Genomic DNA, 16,186 nt, shown 5'->3' on the forward strand with positions numbered 1-16,186 from the left:
AGGTAAGGTGGAATTCTGGGAGAAAAATGCAATTAGGACACGGAACTTTTCTTGGATATAATCTAGGAGTCATTGAGACTGCTTTTGATAGTCTTTTGAAATAGTAAGACTGTAACAGAATAAGGTAAGTCGGGAGGGACCTCTAGAGGTCATCTGGGCAAACCTCCCTCAATGCAGGGTAAATTTAGATCACATTCAGGCCTAACTTCATTATTTTGAGAGGGAGATCAGGGAGAAGGAACTTAGTTACAAGTAAAGTGTTTTATCTAATATAACTCTCCAAGAATCAATAGTTTTGAAATCTGTCATGCACGTTCTATACAACATAAGTTCTGGTAACCTAGGGCCAAATCAGTGCCATATACACAGGCCATAGAAAAGAAGAGAACAGAGATCTCCTCTGGGTTTTCTTATTTTTGCTACAAATGTTATCAGGTTGGAAGATTTCTCCAGGATACTATAGAAAAACTTTGATGGATAGAAACTATTAGCACAGGAGGGAAAGAAGCGAAGTATTGCAATGTATTAATGACAGAGGAATGGATTTTGGTAGCAGCTGTCTAAGGAATAAATCACTTGTGCTTTCTTCAGTTCTTCCTTCTTTTCAACGTTTTTTTCATACTCTCATTTTCAAAGTCTTCATTTGGACAATATTGTGGCATTTCGGCTAGGATTTAAAGGTGCAGCTGTGCACACAGAGTGGCTGAACCATATAATAATAGGGTAATAGGTGTTACCCTATTATCAAGATCTAAAAAGTGTCTTTCCACTGGAAAGGGAAAAACAGAATTATATTCCAAACTAACACCAAGTTATCATAGTAATTAGTTAGAAGCCTTTATATGTTGAATACTTGATAGTTTGCAGTGGGGTTTGCCTGAACACTTCACAGATGTTTATCAGGGTATCTGAAGAGATAAATTCACAATACTGTCAAAATGTACCAATTTAGGTTACCAATACTACAGTTTTGCATTGGTTGTTAGGCATTTTAAAGTCCTCTAGCTTTTTTTTTTTTTTTTATGAAAAACTGGTTAGATGTCAATCTGTCTGTGATAAAAAGAAAGGTGTATTTCTTCTGATAGTTTATTTTGGTTTTGACTGTCCAGCCATATTGTTTTAAATACCACAAAATGCAAGACACTATCTTGAGGAATTTAGGGTTTTGTTTGCATGTGTGGAATCACTGTGGCAGTGACACACAGGGAGCAGCAGCCTGGAGAAGACACAACATACAATAGGTGTTACAGCCTGGACTGTAGATGCAAATTAAGGTCTAACGCTGTGTTTGTATATGTGAATATGTGTTCGTGTATATGGGAGTAAGTGGGGGAAAGGGGCACTGGTAAGCCCTTTACTGCGCGGCAGTAAATCTCCCTGGAGGTCGTGCACGATGAGGGGCCGCAGGGAGGAGAGGCTGCACCGGCTCCCGCAACCTGCCTGGCAATCCCGAGGCTGCGCCCCCTCCCGCCGGGCCGGAGGGAGGGAGGCGGGAGCGGCGCGGGCGGGCCCGCTGACGCGGCAGGGCGGTGCGGCGGGAGGGGCCGGCCCGGGCGGTGCTGGCGGCGGCGGCCGGAGGAGGAGGAGGAGGAGGAGGAGGAAGATGGTGGCCGCGGGAGGAGCGGCCGGCTGCCGGGCTTTCCGCCCTGCGCTGCGCGGCCGCCCCCACCGGAGCCGCCCTGCCTGCTGAGGAGGCGGCGCGGACCCGCTCCAGGTGCGGAGGGTTCGCGGCCGGGAGGGGGGTCCGGGAGCGGGTCCGGCCGTGTCTCTCCCGCGGCGCTGGGTGCCGGGGAGGCAGCGGGCCCGGAGGTGGGTGCCCAGCCCTGTCCGCCTGGCGGCCCCTCTCGGCGGGAGGGGGTTGCGGGGCTGCGGCGTTCCCTGTCCCCTGCCTGGGCGTGCGGCATCCCCGGGCGAGCGGGGCAGCGCTGCACCTGCCCCGGGCTGCGGGAGCGGCGCCAACGCGGCCATGAGCGCCTCCATCCCAGTCTCCGGCGGGGCATTGCGTACTCTCCCTCGTTTTATCCGTTCCATCATTTTACGTGGGATGTGCGTATCCCAATGCACTGGTTTGCTTTTTTTTTTTTTTTCAGTCTGTTACCCCCCTTCCGCCCCCCCACCCCCCCCGCACCTTTTCTATGGTGAAAAGATAAAGGATAAATGAAGGGGGGAGCGTGGGGATTTTGCATCCGCCGATCGATGGTCGCCGTCGCAGCAGGACGGTCGCAGCATCCCTTTCCGCCGAGAGATGCTGCCGGGATTGGCCTCGTCCCGATTTGCAGCAGGGAACCTAGCGGGGCCTGGATCTCCCCATCCTCGCCGTGGGGCGTGCTATCCATCCCTGGGCTGAGGGGGAGGTGACATCTGCTACCATCACGTTCTGGTTTCAGGGAAGGGAAGGCGTCTTGATCTTTTCTTCCCGGAAAAGCAGATTGATAACAATGCTTGCCTGAATCACAGTCGTGGTCGGTGCAGCCGAATGTGCTACATCTGCCTTCTGTAAGGATCAGTGTTAAGAGAAGCAATTTACCAAGACTTGTTTTATTGCCGTCATAAACCTGCCTTTTAAGAGAGATGGAACCATGGGCCTAGGCTGGAAAACTGCAACATCCTTTTTGCTTTCCCCTGTTGTAGATTTTTGGGCTGTGGAATTGCAGTTTGCTTTAGAGAGTGCATTGCACGGCTGGCTGTTTTCATAGCTGCTGAGGAACTAGAAGCCAGAGGTGTTTGCCTGACTCTGCATATATTAAGAGTGAGCTAATGTGGGTGTAGGGCAGATCAGCCATGTAGCATTTTTCTTGTCTTTGACGTGCGTAGTGTTACACCTGCTGATAAGAGGACACCCAGGTGGCTGCAGGTTTGTGGCTGCTCTGTGGCCATGGCCCATGGGGTCCTGACCAACTTGCCCTTGCAAAATATCCCACTCACAGTACTCCAGGTTCTGCTGCATTGCTGTTAAATCTGGACCAGCTGCACCTGCCTTTGCAGCCCATGTCAGAAACAAGCATGTGATGCCTGTGCTTCCCGAACACTGATGGTGAAATAGAATGTGTTTATTCTCCTGTGTGCTATCAAACCAAAAGTGAGGTGTATGCTTACCTTTTTCTCTAATGCTGTGGGGAGAAGGGGCAGGGAAGACTGCCCAGAAGTGCGGTTCAGGAGTGAAGGAAAACAGTTATTGTTGAATTATGGGCATTTGTGCATATTTGTACTGAAAAATGAAGTGTTCAGTGAGTGATAATGGAACATCACAGGAAACTGCAAAACCAGTACATTTAGTGTTTTAATGTACCTCGGGTGGATGTTGTGGGTGTATAATGAGTGAAATGTAAACCTGAGTGAAAGATATCTTGCCTTTCTGAGACTGAGATATCTATGAGCTTTTAGGCCAAACAGATTTCTACAAAATTAATGGTGGCTCAAGTTTGGCTGTGTACTATGAATGATGTAATTCATTGGTCTAAGTTTTCTTGGACATTTCTGATTGTAGCTTGAAAGGTACTTTTATCTTATGCTAATGCATTATCCTTACTTAAAACAGCAAATTTTCTGGCTACTATGCTGTGTTTTAACAGATGGAAAGCCAGCCTTTTGGAAGGCTATCAAAATAAAGGTAATCACAGATTAGACCTCTAGTTACAAAATGTAAGAATGCTGTGAAGGGCATTTGATATATCTAGGTAGACAGAAAAGATAGTTTTGGTGTGTGAAGAGGGAGAAATGCCAAAGCTTTTTAGTATATCCCTTTTTGGTTACTTAATATAAAATCCTTTTCACAATTTCTTAAGCTGTTAATTTAATTCTCAATCCTTTGTTTATGATAAGTTTTCAATTCCTTACATGTTTGGAAGAGTATAAATGCATTCCCATTTTTATGACTTGTTAGAACTACCTTCATGTATTTAAAACATAGGAGCTAATGCTTTAGAAGAGATTTTGTGATGCTGGATGTGGTGCCATAGTGGATACCAAAGGTGAAAATCTTGTAGTCCATCATCTTTTGGGGCAGGGAAAGTGGGTGTGGATTTTTGAAGGTATGAACATCGTGATCTGAACATTTTGTTTGCTCTATATGGATGTAAGTACTCTGTAATCTTTTGAATTCAGGGACTACTAATTTTAAGGCTAAAGTTTGTGTCATCTAAATAGCAACCCTAACCAGAAACCTGAATTCTTTGCATATGAGATTTGAATGGGTTTTAATTGGACCAGGAGTTGGCTTCTGACTTCTTTTATACCATTTTAAGCCACAGTCATATGCAATGCCTGCATTCTTTAGCTTAAGAAGCCTTCAATATGAGGATTATGTGTGTCTTTGAAATGTGGTTAGCATTTCTTTTTATAAGCAGTGCTTAATGGCACTAGAGCTGGCATAAAAGTCATGAGGTTACAAAGAAATGGAATCTCTCCTGTTGAGCTGCTTGTTTTGTATTTTTAACAGGCCAGTGTGGGTAGCCTCTTGCAGTGGTTTTAAATTGTTTGGCTTTAAGTTGTGTCAGTGTGTGGTATTGTTTATGGCAAACAAAATCAGGAAAAACTAATCCAAAATACAGAAAAGATGACTAGGAAAATACACACCATGTTGGTTCTGTGATATTGCAACATGTATGTGAGTTCAGGGTTAATATCCAAAACTAATGCTCATGTTAAAAAAAAAATTATAAACTTCATAATCTTCACATAGACAAAATGAAGGAAAAATCAAGCAGAAGGCTAAAACTTTTCGCTCGCATCTCATGGCCTAGATACTTCAGACCAGATTCAGCATTTTTTCCTTTGGCATGCGCGTTGTCTGTTATTGATCATAGCTGCTCTGGATTTACATGAGATTGTGAGAATCAGACCTTTTCTCTTATGCTTAAAGATAGAGATAATTAAAAGATATTAGAGCTGTTTCAGGTAGTTTAATACATGTCATCTATAGGCAATGCAGCTTGATTAATTAAAGCTTAAATTTGTATGAGATCCTATTACCATAGATTTAAGTGAAGCCATAATGTGCCAGTAATACATTTTTAAATGTGTTTTTCTGGTTTCGTAGAAGGTGAAGATTCCTGCTTAATGAAAGAGCTAGCACACAACCGGCTGAGGCTCATATATTTCTGATAGATGGCCTGTAATACATATTGCATCGAGGTTAAAGGTTTCTGAAAAAGAGATTGATTGGTTTTGCTTCATAGTAATGATTGATTTGATAAATCAGCTACTAAGAGCAGTGTGATAGTATTTTGCTGTTTCCGCTGCATGCATCGGTGTTCTTCTGAAAGGGCTTTGTGTTTATTGCTTTACTGAAGGGGCCTAGGGAAACATCTCTATTGGATGCTTTCACGTATGCAGGCACATGATGATAATGCCTGTCCTAATTCTGAAGAAATAAATCCAGGAGCAGCATAATGGGTACACAACAGATGTGGATGACAGAGGACTTAGCTGAAGATACTCTAGGACCATAACTGCATATTTGTCCACTAGACCTCTTTCTGCTGGAGACAGTCCATCTTGACAAGAGAGGAGGAATGGAAGTGCAGTTCTGTTTCTAAGGAGATCTGTTTCTATGGAGATGCTGCTAGGCAAGTGGCATCTCACCTGGTCCATTGTGTATCCTGTGGTGTTTTCTGTCTAACTGCAAATACTTTTCAGGAGAAGTTTCCATCATCCAATAAGCCTCTGTAGGTAACTGTCTGTGGATAAGCAGTGGGGTTTTGTACATCATCAAGGAAACTAGTGAGGGAAATGTATTAGTAGTATTTAAAACAATAAATAGCCTAGGTGAGGTAAACCACATTGGGAGCTTCTGTTTTTCCCATTGCCTAGTGAAAGGAGATGGGAGATGTTCTCCGATGTTTAGCCAATTAAAACCAAACCTGTTCTTGGACTATCTATTGGCTCCCTCAAATCTTGCTCATAAGCCAACAATTAAGCATTATTTAGTTCTTTCTTTCTCATGAGCACTTCCATAAAAATTACTTTCCTTTAGAAGATGACCACCTTGTCACCCATCTGAGAAAAATGTGAGTGTAGGGAGTGAGAGACTTCATTAAAAGTCTGAGTTAATGTGACAGCTGAGCAGCACATCCATGGAATTTTGACTGAATTCTTTTAGTGGTAATTTCTTTTTTCAACTAATTAAACTCTTCTGTTCCTCTGTGGCACCCTTTTTGTGCATCAGGAGTATCTCTACTGAATTTAGTTTTCAAACTTTCAACTCTAAAAGATGAGCGCAGGTCAGGAAAACACCAGCACAGCAGTCCCATGGAGTTTACAAAACTTAGACATCTTGGCCAAGATCATTTGAGCAACTATATAACATTAACTCACTGTTGCTTTATTTTTTCCTTTTTGGGGATGTATATCAGGGGAAGAACTGTCTTTCTGTATATATATGGTTATGGTATTGGTTCAGTATCTAGGAGATATAGGTTTGGTGCCTATATTGATTTTGTTAAATAATTTTATTTCTCTGCAAGTGTTTTCACTTTTGTACATAAGGTTCTGATCATTCCTCTTGTGGTGATCATTCAGAATTTTTTTTTTTTTAAGGAACATATTTTGCTCAAAACTTGTTGGGTATTTGGGAGGGCAAGAACTTATAGACTGGGTAAAAGAAGGGTTCTTTTAAACAAAAGGAGGAGGAAAAAATAAAAACATAATGGAAGATTTAAAACATACATGAATATGTATCCTAACATATGGTTAAGTTTTATTTGTGGATTTTAAATTTTTTTTTTATTTATTCTGATAAGTGAGTTGCAGTTCTTGACAAAAGTGTTACTGTTACCATGAATTTATGTAGTGTCTGTTCTGATGGGACTTTGATCATGTTTTAAATCTTGGTGCTTTGGAAATCTCAAATATAAAACCTTAAACTAAATAAATTTAAATTAGGAAAAACAGTTTTAAAAGGACAACTAAGAGTAATATCTGAAAAAGCTCCCACCAAAGCTGGGTGAGGAAGCACAGGGTAAAAGCTCTTTCTCTAGGACTTTCCCAGGCTGATATTAGCAGAATGCTTTAACTAACACTCTTCAAATCCAAAGAACCTGGAAAACCAGTAGGTCTTTTATATGTTGCTGTCTCCACTAAATATTAAGAGGGTGTGTACTGCCTTCGCTGTTGGAAGAGGAAATTGTTACATTTTGTATGATGTGTGTGGGGAGCTGAGGTGTTTTTCCTTCTCTTTTCTTAACAGCTTTCTCACACCAGCTTTTTTATGATGACAGAGTAACTTGAATTGGAAAGGATCCCTGGATGCCATCTGATCTAAGCTCTGCTCCAGTCAGGTGACTAAGACAAGGGCTGCTTATGCCGTGTTTGTAGCTCTTGGCTGAACCAAGGCACGAAGCTCTGAATCTGAAATGCTGTGTCCCTTGTGGGTGTAAAACGCCAACGCACGCAGAAGGTTTTGCTTACCGTGCCAGTGGGATGGACACGGCTGCTGAAGGCAAACCTTCCTCTGACCTGCCCTCCTTATCCTCTGCTGGGCAAACCAGCTGCAGAAAGCTGCTTGCTTTGCTGCTGGCGTTGGGGTGATGGGAGTGTTGGAGTGAAGAGCATGTACTGCGTGAGGGAAATGGTGATCTCCTCCTGATGGTTTTTAAGTCCATCTTACCATTGCCCTCCCCCCAGGAAAGGACTGAAGTGCAGGTGTGTTTGCTGTATTAGCTCATTCAGGACCCGATAATTTTAGTTTTTGGTAATTGGATTTTTAAGGTGGTCAAGATGGAAGAAATTATTGCCCAGGAATTTAAAAACTTTTTTTTCTGTTAAGTTATGTTGCAATGGTTTCAAAATTAGAGCACTATTTTTAAGAAATGAAAGAATCATTAAGCAGCATTCCTATATTCCTATGTGCAGTGCAGTTAGCTTTAACTTAATGAGAAAATCTCTCCCAGTTATCACTGCGGTGAGCTGACAGAAATTTGTATTAAGTTAAAGAGTCAGTGCAAAACCAGTCTATAGCTTTGTAATTCCGTTGCATTTTCAGTGGACATTTTACATAACCTTTCCAAAAACTTCATGTGTATTTCTGATATTCAGAGCTATTATTCCTTTTATCTCAGGGTGATAAATAAGGATGAACTTACGGTTCTGCTTTTACTCAAGAATTATCATCTCTTGCTGGTAAATGATGAATGTAATCCACTTATGAGATTCCCATGACCTCATTCAGACTTTGGCATCTTAATTTTATTTCATAGCAATGAGAAAATTCCGGAGTCCTTGAAAGCTTCCTCATGCAGGACGTTTTTGGTCTCAGAGTGATGAATAAGGATGAACTCAGGGTTCTGCTTTTGCTCAAGAATTATTATCCCTTGCTGATAAACGATTAATGTAATCCACTTATGAGATTGCCACAACATCATTCAGATTTTGACATTTTATTTTTATTTCATAACAGTGAGAAAATCCCAAAGTCCCCAAAAGGTTCCTCATGCAGGATCACACTAGGGCTGCAAGGCACATGGGAAGAGATGTCCAAGCTTGATGCCTTCTTGGCAAGGGGTTAGGCATCGGTCCAAGGGGACAGCGCCACAGCGCCATACTTCATAATATGGCTCTGCGTTACCTTCAACATCCATGCTCAACATCTGACTGCTTAGCCCTAGTTTAAAGTCTTATCCAAGTCAGGTGGTTTTAGTGGGTTGTATTTTAAGTGTGGCACCCTGTGCTGGTTTAAGAGTTAACCAGCAGGGGAAATGAACTCAACTCAAAGGAGAGATTATAAATCAGAATAACAATTTACTAAAATAATACAGTAAGTACAATCATACAAACAAACAATTGGTCTTAACCCACAAAACCCAAATGTATAACCCAGTACCCTGGGGCATGAACAGAGTGGTGTTCCTTGGGCCCCGCTTGAGTCCAAAGTAAAGGGAGAGGGGAAGAACCTGCTGGTGGGAGAGCGGTTGCAGTCTGGTCAAAAGTGGTGATTGCAGTCCAGTATAGGGTGGTGGTCTAAGTCTGGTTGAGAGCGATGAGCTGCAGTCTTCCTCTGGATCCCACGAGTGGGTAAAAATGTTCCAAGACTCCAAGATTATATATCCTGCAGTTCAGGCAGGAATGCCCAGCACTTCCCTCAGGGCGGGGAGTTCCACAAAGGGTGTGAGGACAGGAGCATCCTCCTATCTCACAGGCCTCTTAACACCTAGTTTATAGCCTGAGGAGTCACGCTCTATGGGCAGAGGGTGTAAATGGTTCATTGATAACAGTTTCTGGGAAATGGCATGGAAGGCTATAGAATACACAGTTTTGGGTTACACCCATACCATGATGAACTGGTCTCAGTCGTCCTAACTAGGACACACCCTTTGGCCCACACTTGGTTTTGGAATCAGCAATTTTAGCTGCAATTAAAATTGAGTGTGGATGTAGGACACCCCCACATATTTTTCCATTTCTCTATCTACAAAAACTGTAAAGACTGAATGCTGTTATTTTAGCTTAGGTCAGGCTGCTTTTGAATGCAAATGTAAAGGCTACATAAAACATGTTTATATTTTAGGAGTTACACATACCTAATACTTTACGATATATTGAAAGATGTTTAGGATTAAAATATAATATATTATTAAAAAGAACTAGTATTTCTAATTAGCTACTGATTGGTTATTTCTCTTTTAGGAGCTGTGATAACCCAGCCTCTTGAACAAAATTTTTGTCTCAAGGAAAGCATGAAAAGTAAATACTAAAAGCACAGTTGTAGCTTTTATAAAGTTAGCATTCATACAGTCAGTTTGCCAAAAGGTTGTTAAGTTCTCTACTCAAAAACTGATTGACTTCTGGTGATTCTATAGGAATTAAAAAGGAAGTGAACAACCTTTTTGTGTGTAAAGCAAAAGCAGTTTTCATATGTCACTTTTCTGGTGTGCAAATTTATATTGTATTGAAGATACTTTTTCTTCAACCTCTTTGTCTATGAAGCTAATGACTGGAAGTTCAATTTTTTTTTTTCCTTCCAGTATATAACTACTGAAACCTGAGCAGTTCACAACTCAATTTTGATCTGCAGTGTTAAAGTCTATGTTATGATCTTGTAACCAGTGGTATCTAGAGGCACTGTGGTGCAAGTTCATATACGTACACCAGATACTACTGTTTGTGCTATTTTGTTATCCAGAGAGTAAGGTAAGTTCCTTTTTGCATTTGAAAACAGAACAACTTCATTTGTTTTGGAAAGAAAGACTTTTGCAGCTGCCAGCCCAGTAGCCTTGTATTTTTAAATGGTAGTGTGTAAAACAGTGATTTTAGGGCCACTGGACATTGGAAACATTGAGCTATATGTACTCTAATTTTACACCTGAAACCAGATTGTGAAACTACTGTGAAGGAGTTCACAGTGTGGGGTTGACTAATTCAGAGCTTCTTGTGATGCAAGGAAGAGGATGGTATTTTTTCAGTCAATTAAAATACTTCTGAAGTCAGTCTGAAGGGATTGGTCTGTCCAGCAACATCAGTCAACGGGAAATGTGTGTGCATAATGCAGAAAGTATGGGAAAGAGAGGAGTCTAGTTGATTTTTTTCTCTAAGAAGATAAATTGGGATGTTGAAAGTGGTAAAAGGTATATGAGTCATCTCTTATGGCAGTGTCAAGGGAGCTTGTGTGAGGTTGGTGGCAGGACTGGATTATTTAGCAAAAAAATTGAACTTACCTGAGACTTTCAGTTGTGCATAGTACTGTGTTCACCCTGGTCAAACTTCCTGAAGCCTTGCAAGCACTGTGGCAGTACAGCTTTGTAAATGGTTTCAAGTTCAAGTCCAGATTTTAACATTATTTTTGGCTAAAGTAATTGGTGCAGTGATTACACTTAAGTAATTATCAACATAAAGCTTTCCATGCTGGTGCCTGTCACTGGTCTTTAAGTGTTACATCCTATTTGAAGGAGAGTAGTGAGGAAGGGAAGAGATTTATGTAACTGGAGCATCCATCTGGTACATTTTGATGACATAGCCTGATAGTGGGTTGTTACTTGCGATATCTAACAAGGACATAACATATAATATAAAAAGCACCTGCCTTTGTACTTGAATTACATATTCAGACTGCTATAATTTCTGAAGTCTGTTTATTCTTGCACATTTGTTTGTTAACTGAATCTTTTGAAGACACTTGGTGATCCAATGACTATTTAACAACAACATTCATGAAATCAGAACGTTTTTTATCATGGGGAAGAAATTCCCTGAAAGATCTCCACTGTGCTTTGATTATCCAAAGCACAAATCTTCTGGCTGCAGTCCTGTCTAAACAGAAAATGTATGGATCAACAGGGATATAATTCTGGTAACTATTTTCTGCTGACTAGAGAGACTAAAGCTTCAGAAGTTTAGTCTTTTGTTCTGTTGCTCATCAGCTGTGATAGGCTTTCCTCATAGGCAGTAGTTTCTGAATTGTTTTGTGGTGGCTCCCAAGTCTGTTCTTGCTGATGTTTATGGCTTAATAAGTAAGCACTGACACTGAACTGATGAGATTTTTGACATGTTCAGTTATGAGGAGGCAATTGAGTGTCAGAAGCAAACATGGAGTGAAAATATACCAATTTCAATATGCATTTTATGAGATGGGCGTGGTATTGTTGCCAGTTTTAGTCTGGGGACTCAGGGCAGTAGCACTGCTTTTCTTTTTGTTTCCAGGATTATCTTTACGATCACAGATTCTTCAGTCTCAGCCCAGGTACCTCAGGGGAAACCTTCCTGTATGCTAGTTATAATTTTATTTTTCCTGTCCCTAAGTGTAGCATGTAAAAATTGAATTCCTCCTTGTAAGGCATAGCATTGTCATGCTTCAGCTCCATCTGCATGTGTAGGCACTCATGACAAGGTGCTTGTGGAACGTAATCTCATGCACACATTTTGTTTTGTATCTGGTGTGTATCTGTTTATCAATGTGAAGGTTTTGCTGTGGGAAAGGTTACCTTGTGAATTTATGGTCAAAGAGCTTTTTCTCAATTTTACATTTGTTTCTTTTTACATTTGTTTCTTTTTATTAATGCTGAATATATTGTTGGGATGGTATCTATATGTATATAAATAAGATGGCATCTGATTTTCTTCTGCTATGCCAATAGAGGTACTCAGTGAACTACACAAATTGAAGGCCTTGTTGTGACAGACATCTACACAGTTTCTGTTGTTATTGTCTGCCTATGAAGTGCATGGCACTTCTGTAGTCTTCGGTTAGCAAATGAAGTTATGCTGTTGCTGCTGCCGTGATTGTACACTGCTTTATGTGAGTGTTTGCGTGGTTTCATCAATTCGTTAGGAACAAATGCATTCCTGGATTCTTTCTTTCTCCATTTTACATGGTAAACCTTATGCTGTCAAAAAAAGAATTTTTTTTTTTTTTTGGTTCAACTCTTTGAACTGAGGCACGACAGGAGTCCAAGGTCAATGGTTGTTAATGTCTCTTGTGAGGAAAAGATTTCACTCCGCAAATTTTTTACCTGTTGAAGAGAAATAACAAGGAGTACAAGAACTGAGTTAAGGGTAATGTTAGAATCTTGATAGCATGTTTCCAGTGTTGGAGCATAACTTGCTTCTGAAGTTCTTTGCTTTGAAAGAACTTACAAACTTTTGATCTCTGCCTGAGTTGTGTGTCCCTTACAGCTTGAGTTGTTTGTCTTAAACAAATAACAGAAGGATGTTAACAGCGTAGGAAAGATTCTTAATAATTGGACAGGACTGAAATGTTATCTCCCTTTTGTTAATAAAGGGTAATAATCTTACCTCCTAACCAAAAAAGCTCTGGTAGAAGCAATAGGAAACAAAGCTATGTATGGTAAGGAGGACTTAACTGTGAGTGATACAGTGAGATACAAAAAGAACTAAACATTGGAAAAAACATCTCCATACTGATGTCTACGAGAATGTGAAATAGTCTCCCAGGGAGTGAGGGAAGATACATTTTTGGAGAAGTGAATACTCAGTGATGCAAGAGCTTCAACAGTACTGTAGGGAGCAATCCTCACCTTGAACAATCTCTTTCAGAGGGATTTTGACATAACTTTGCTTTTCGCAATCCAGGATGAATTCATCCTTGAAACTGATTTAAGCAGCTTTTCTTTTCTTCTTTTGCTTGTCACCAGATGTAGTTTTCTGATGTTGGTTTTTTCCCATGAGAACGACAATTTGGTGGTGTGGTAAATCATTTTGATCTTTAGTTTTGCCCTTGAAGCAGCATTCTGTGACTCTTTCAGTGGCCAACTTCTTCAGGTTAACACTTCAAGTTGAGCAGAATATGGTAAAGGCTGAGAATGTATGTTATGTGTTTGATCTTGCAAAGGAGAATCAGGTGATCATAGTGTAATTGCATATGGTCATGCTTTGTAGCAACTTTTTTTATTCCTTTGCAATTGATCAGAATGCTTCCAAAAGTGCGCCCTGTAGCAACGGGTCTATCTTTGATATAGTTCCAAACATTACCTACTACAGTTTGTGCTACTTGCTCTTCTTCCATCAAAAATAAAGTAAGACCTGTAGAAAGATTAACTTTCACTTATAAGGATCAGATAGATGCATAGTGAGTGGCAGAGGGAGTGCAATCAGATGCTGGGTAAAAAGAGATTAAGACAAAAATAGTAAAATTGTGCAAGTACCCTCAATGAAACAATGGGGGGTTAGTTAAAGGGAGTTAGTTAATTTTTTTGAAAGTGGTAGAACAGAGATGGATGTTTCAGAGTTAAAGGTATTGAAAAAAATAATTATAATTGTTGGGAGAAACTGTAATAGTAATGCTGGATTAGCAGAAACACTGCTAGGGAATATGTTTGGAAAGTTATTAATGGGATTTGGTAGTAAATATAGATCAACAAAAACTCTTTCAGGTCCTGATTGTTAGGTTTTCCTTCCAGAAAGTGTCATTTCTAGCTCAGGTGTCTTCAACTGCCACAGCTGCCTACCAAAAGAAGGTGCTGTGTGTTTGTACACAAACCTTTTTTTATGAAATGATGAAGTGGATATTATGATTGCAAGATGCCTTGAGCTATTTCAGAACATTTCTTCTTTCTTCCCCACAGGAGGTTCCAACAATGCCATTGCACCCCTGAGGATATTCATGCTTTTGAAAGCTGTATGAAATCAATTAATTTGATAGACCTTTCCAGATCTTTAAAATTGGAACAATGGTGAAATAGCATGAAGAAGGTACTGTGGTTCCCATAGCCATGCGCTGCATGCGAGTTGCTCATTCTGGTGAGGTGACCCAACAGAGTGTGCAGCTGTGGCTTCTGGTCTTGAAGCCTGATCAGTGAAACAGAGAAATTACCTGCTCTACTGGTGTCGTGCCTGTCAGTTGTGCCTTATGGCTGCTGTACTTCTACTGTGCTGTGTGAGTGGTTTGAGGAGTTTGAAGGCACACCAGAAAATCTGCCAGATAACAGTCAACTTCTGGTTTTGGTTCTAAATCTGGTAAAAAGTTGCTGTATGCATCTCAGATCAGAAGTCACTGTGAGAGTGCTGGAATGGTAGGGTAGGTCAGGTGCAGAGTGTGTGACTTCAGGGAATGTACTATTAACATTAGCTTTGTCTTTTCAATAAATACAAAACATGTAATTAAACAACTACCGCCTGATGCCTTGGGTCTATTATTAAGGCACTTTGTAGTCTTCCGTGACTTTATATTAAGTTCACTGAAGCTTGTACAAAGGTTTAGCTTGAATGTGTATTATATAAGAAGTGCTACAAATACCTTGAAAATACCTTTTCTTTGTTTCTTTCTATGTAGAGCAACAAAGACATCAGTGGAGGTACATTGCTGCTTCAGTGTTGAGGGAGGAAGGGTAGATGTAATGAATTGATAATCCTCTCTGTGTGGGAGATGACCTTTTTTATTTAAAGTAGCACTTAGTTTATTTTGATAGTAGTTATTAAATTGCATCCTTCTGTTTACTAACTGCTTACTCTAGAATAGCTTCTGGTAAAACCCTATAAAGATATTTTCTGAGCAATGAATAGGCTAGCTGAGTGTGGCGTTGTGGAAACCTTGGATAACAGCTGAGGCTATGCTTTTGAGCCTCAACATACAAAATCTCTGAAGTGGAAATTAGTAAGAGTGAAAGGTATTATCAACAGCGAGCTTTCTGAGCTTAACTATATCTTACCTGAGTGGGATTTTCTTCCTGGGGATCCCAGGATTGCAAATCCTTAGATATTGAAAAAGTAGAAAATAAAACTGTCTGAAAGTCTCAAAGATTTTTTTTGATGTAGCAGGTCTCACTGGTCTGCTTCTAGCAAAAATGGTCATGTCCCAATACAAAAACCAGTAATGAAGTCCTACGTGTGCTTTGGGGATGGAAGAGACACCATTTAGCCTTATTTGCTGGCTATCTTTTTAACTTCTCCTGGAAAGTAATAGGTGGATGGGATAATGATCTTTCAAGGAATTGATACAACTGCATTTCTGTATTTGAGACATGCTCATGTGCAGTTATTCCCATGCTTTATCTTTTGCTTTCTGTCATGGCTTGCCCCTAGTTTGGTCTTGTCAGAACTCAGAAAATTTCAATAGCAGGTTGCAAAATTTAGAAGATATCAGTCCTGGAGTAAAGCCAAGCAGGAACATCATTTGTCAAAGAAGTGATTGCTAAGTAGCTGAATTCTGTACACAGCTGAACTTTTGGGTAGTATGATGTTGGTACATTTGTACAGAATATCATTAAATAAACCTGCAGTTGATAAGGTTACAACAGGCAAACCAAGTATCTTCCTATGTGTGACTTGTAACCATGTGGAGTACCTTCTCCTCTGCCCCAGCTCAGCACCTGGCAGGAGAAGGTGGGGTGCCTTCTGATCCCTGCCATACCAGTGTAGAACTGTGTCTGCCTCAGGTGTTTTGAAATTTAAAACGTTTTCAGTATCCCATGTAATTCAAAGCAGCAGACTGTCTGGACTACTCACTTTCACAATACAGTTAGTTTGTGTTTGGAGATGATTGAAGGTGAGCTTGGGAAACCTGACACGAGAGTGGCTAGCCCAGCTTTTCTCAGGGAATGGGCACATTCCTTTCCACCTTTCCCCATCAGAGAACAAATGACCCTTCTATGTCTTGTGCATGTCCCATGCAGAACCTTTGGGTGATTCTTGAATGTGTCTTCCTTGTGGCCTTTCCCATGGGAGATGCCACAGGGATGCACAGGGCTTCTGGCTGGCATCAGGGCCACTCTGTAAGTGACAGGTGAGTACAAGATTTTAA

General features: G+C 40.8%; 1 protein-coding gene across 2 annotated transcripts in view; it reads left to right on the forward strand.

Annotated features, from left to right (window-relative positions):
* Positions 1 to 1,608: 1,608 nt before the first annotated feature.
* Positions 1,609 to 16,186, forward strand: part of APBA1 (amyloid beta precursor protein binding family A member 1) — an 80,584-nt gene continuing 66,006 nt past the window's right edge. For both annotated transcript variants that reach the window (XM_027752127.2, XM_027752130.2), the window contains exon 1: positions 1,609 to 1,714. The gene's annotated coding sequence lies outside the window, so the exon portion shown is untranslated. The remainder of the gene's footprint in view (positions 1,715 to 16,186) is intronic.

The sequence above is a fragment of the Pipra filicauda genome, unplaced genomic scaffold (assembly GCF_003945595.2).
Source record: "Pipra filicauda isolate LSUMZ 115617 unplaced genomic scaffold, ASM394559v2 scaffold37_size4185640_pilon, whole genome shotgun sequence".
NCBI classification, from domain to species: Eukaryota; Metazoa; Chordata; class Aves; order Passeriformes; family Pipridae; genus Pipra; species Pipra filicauda.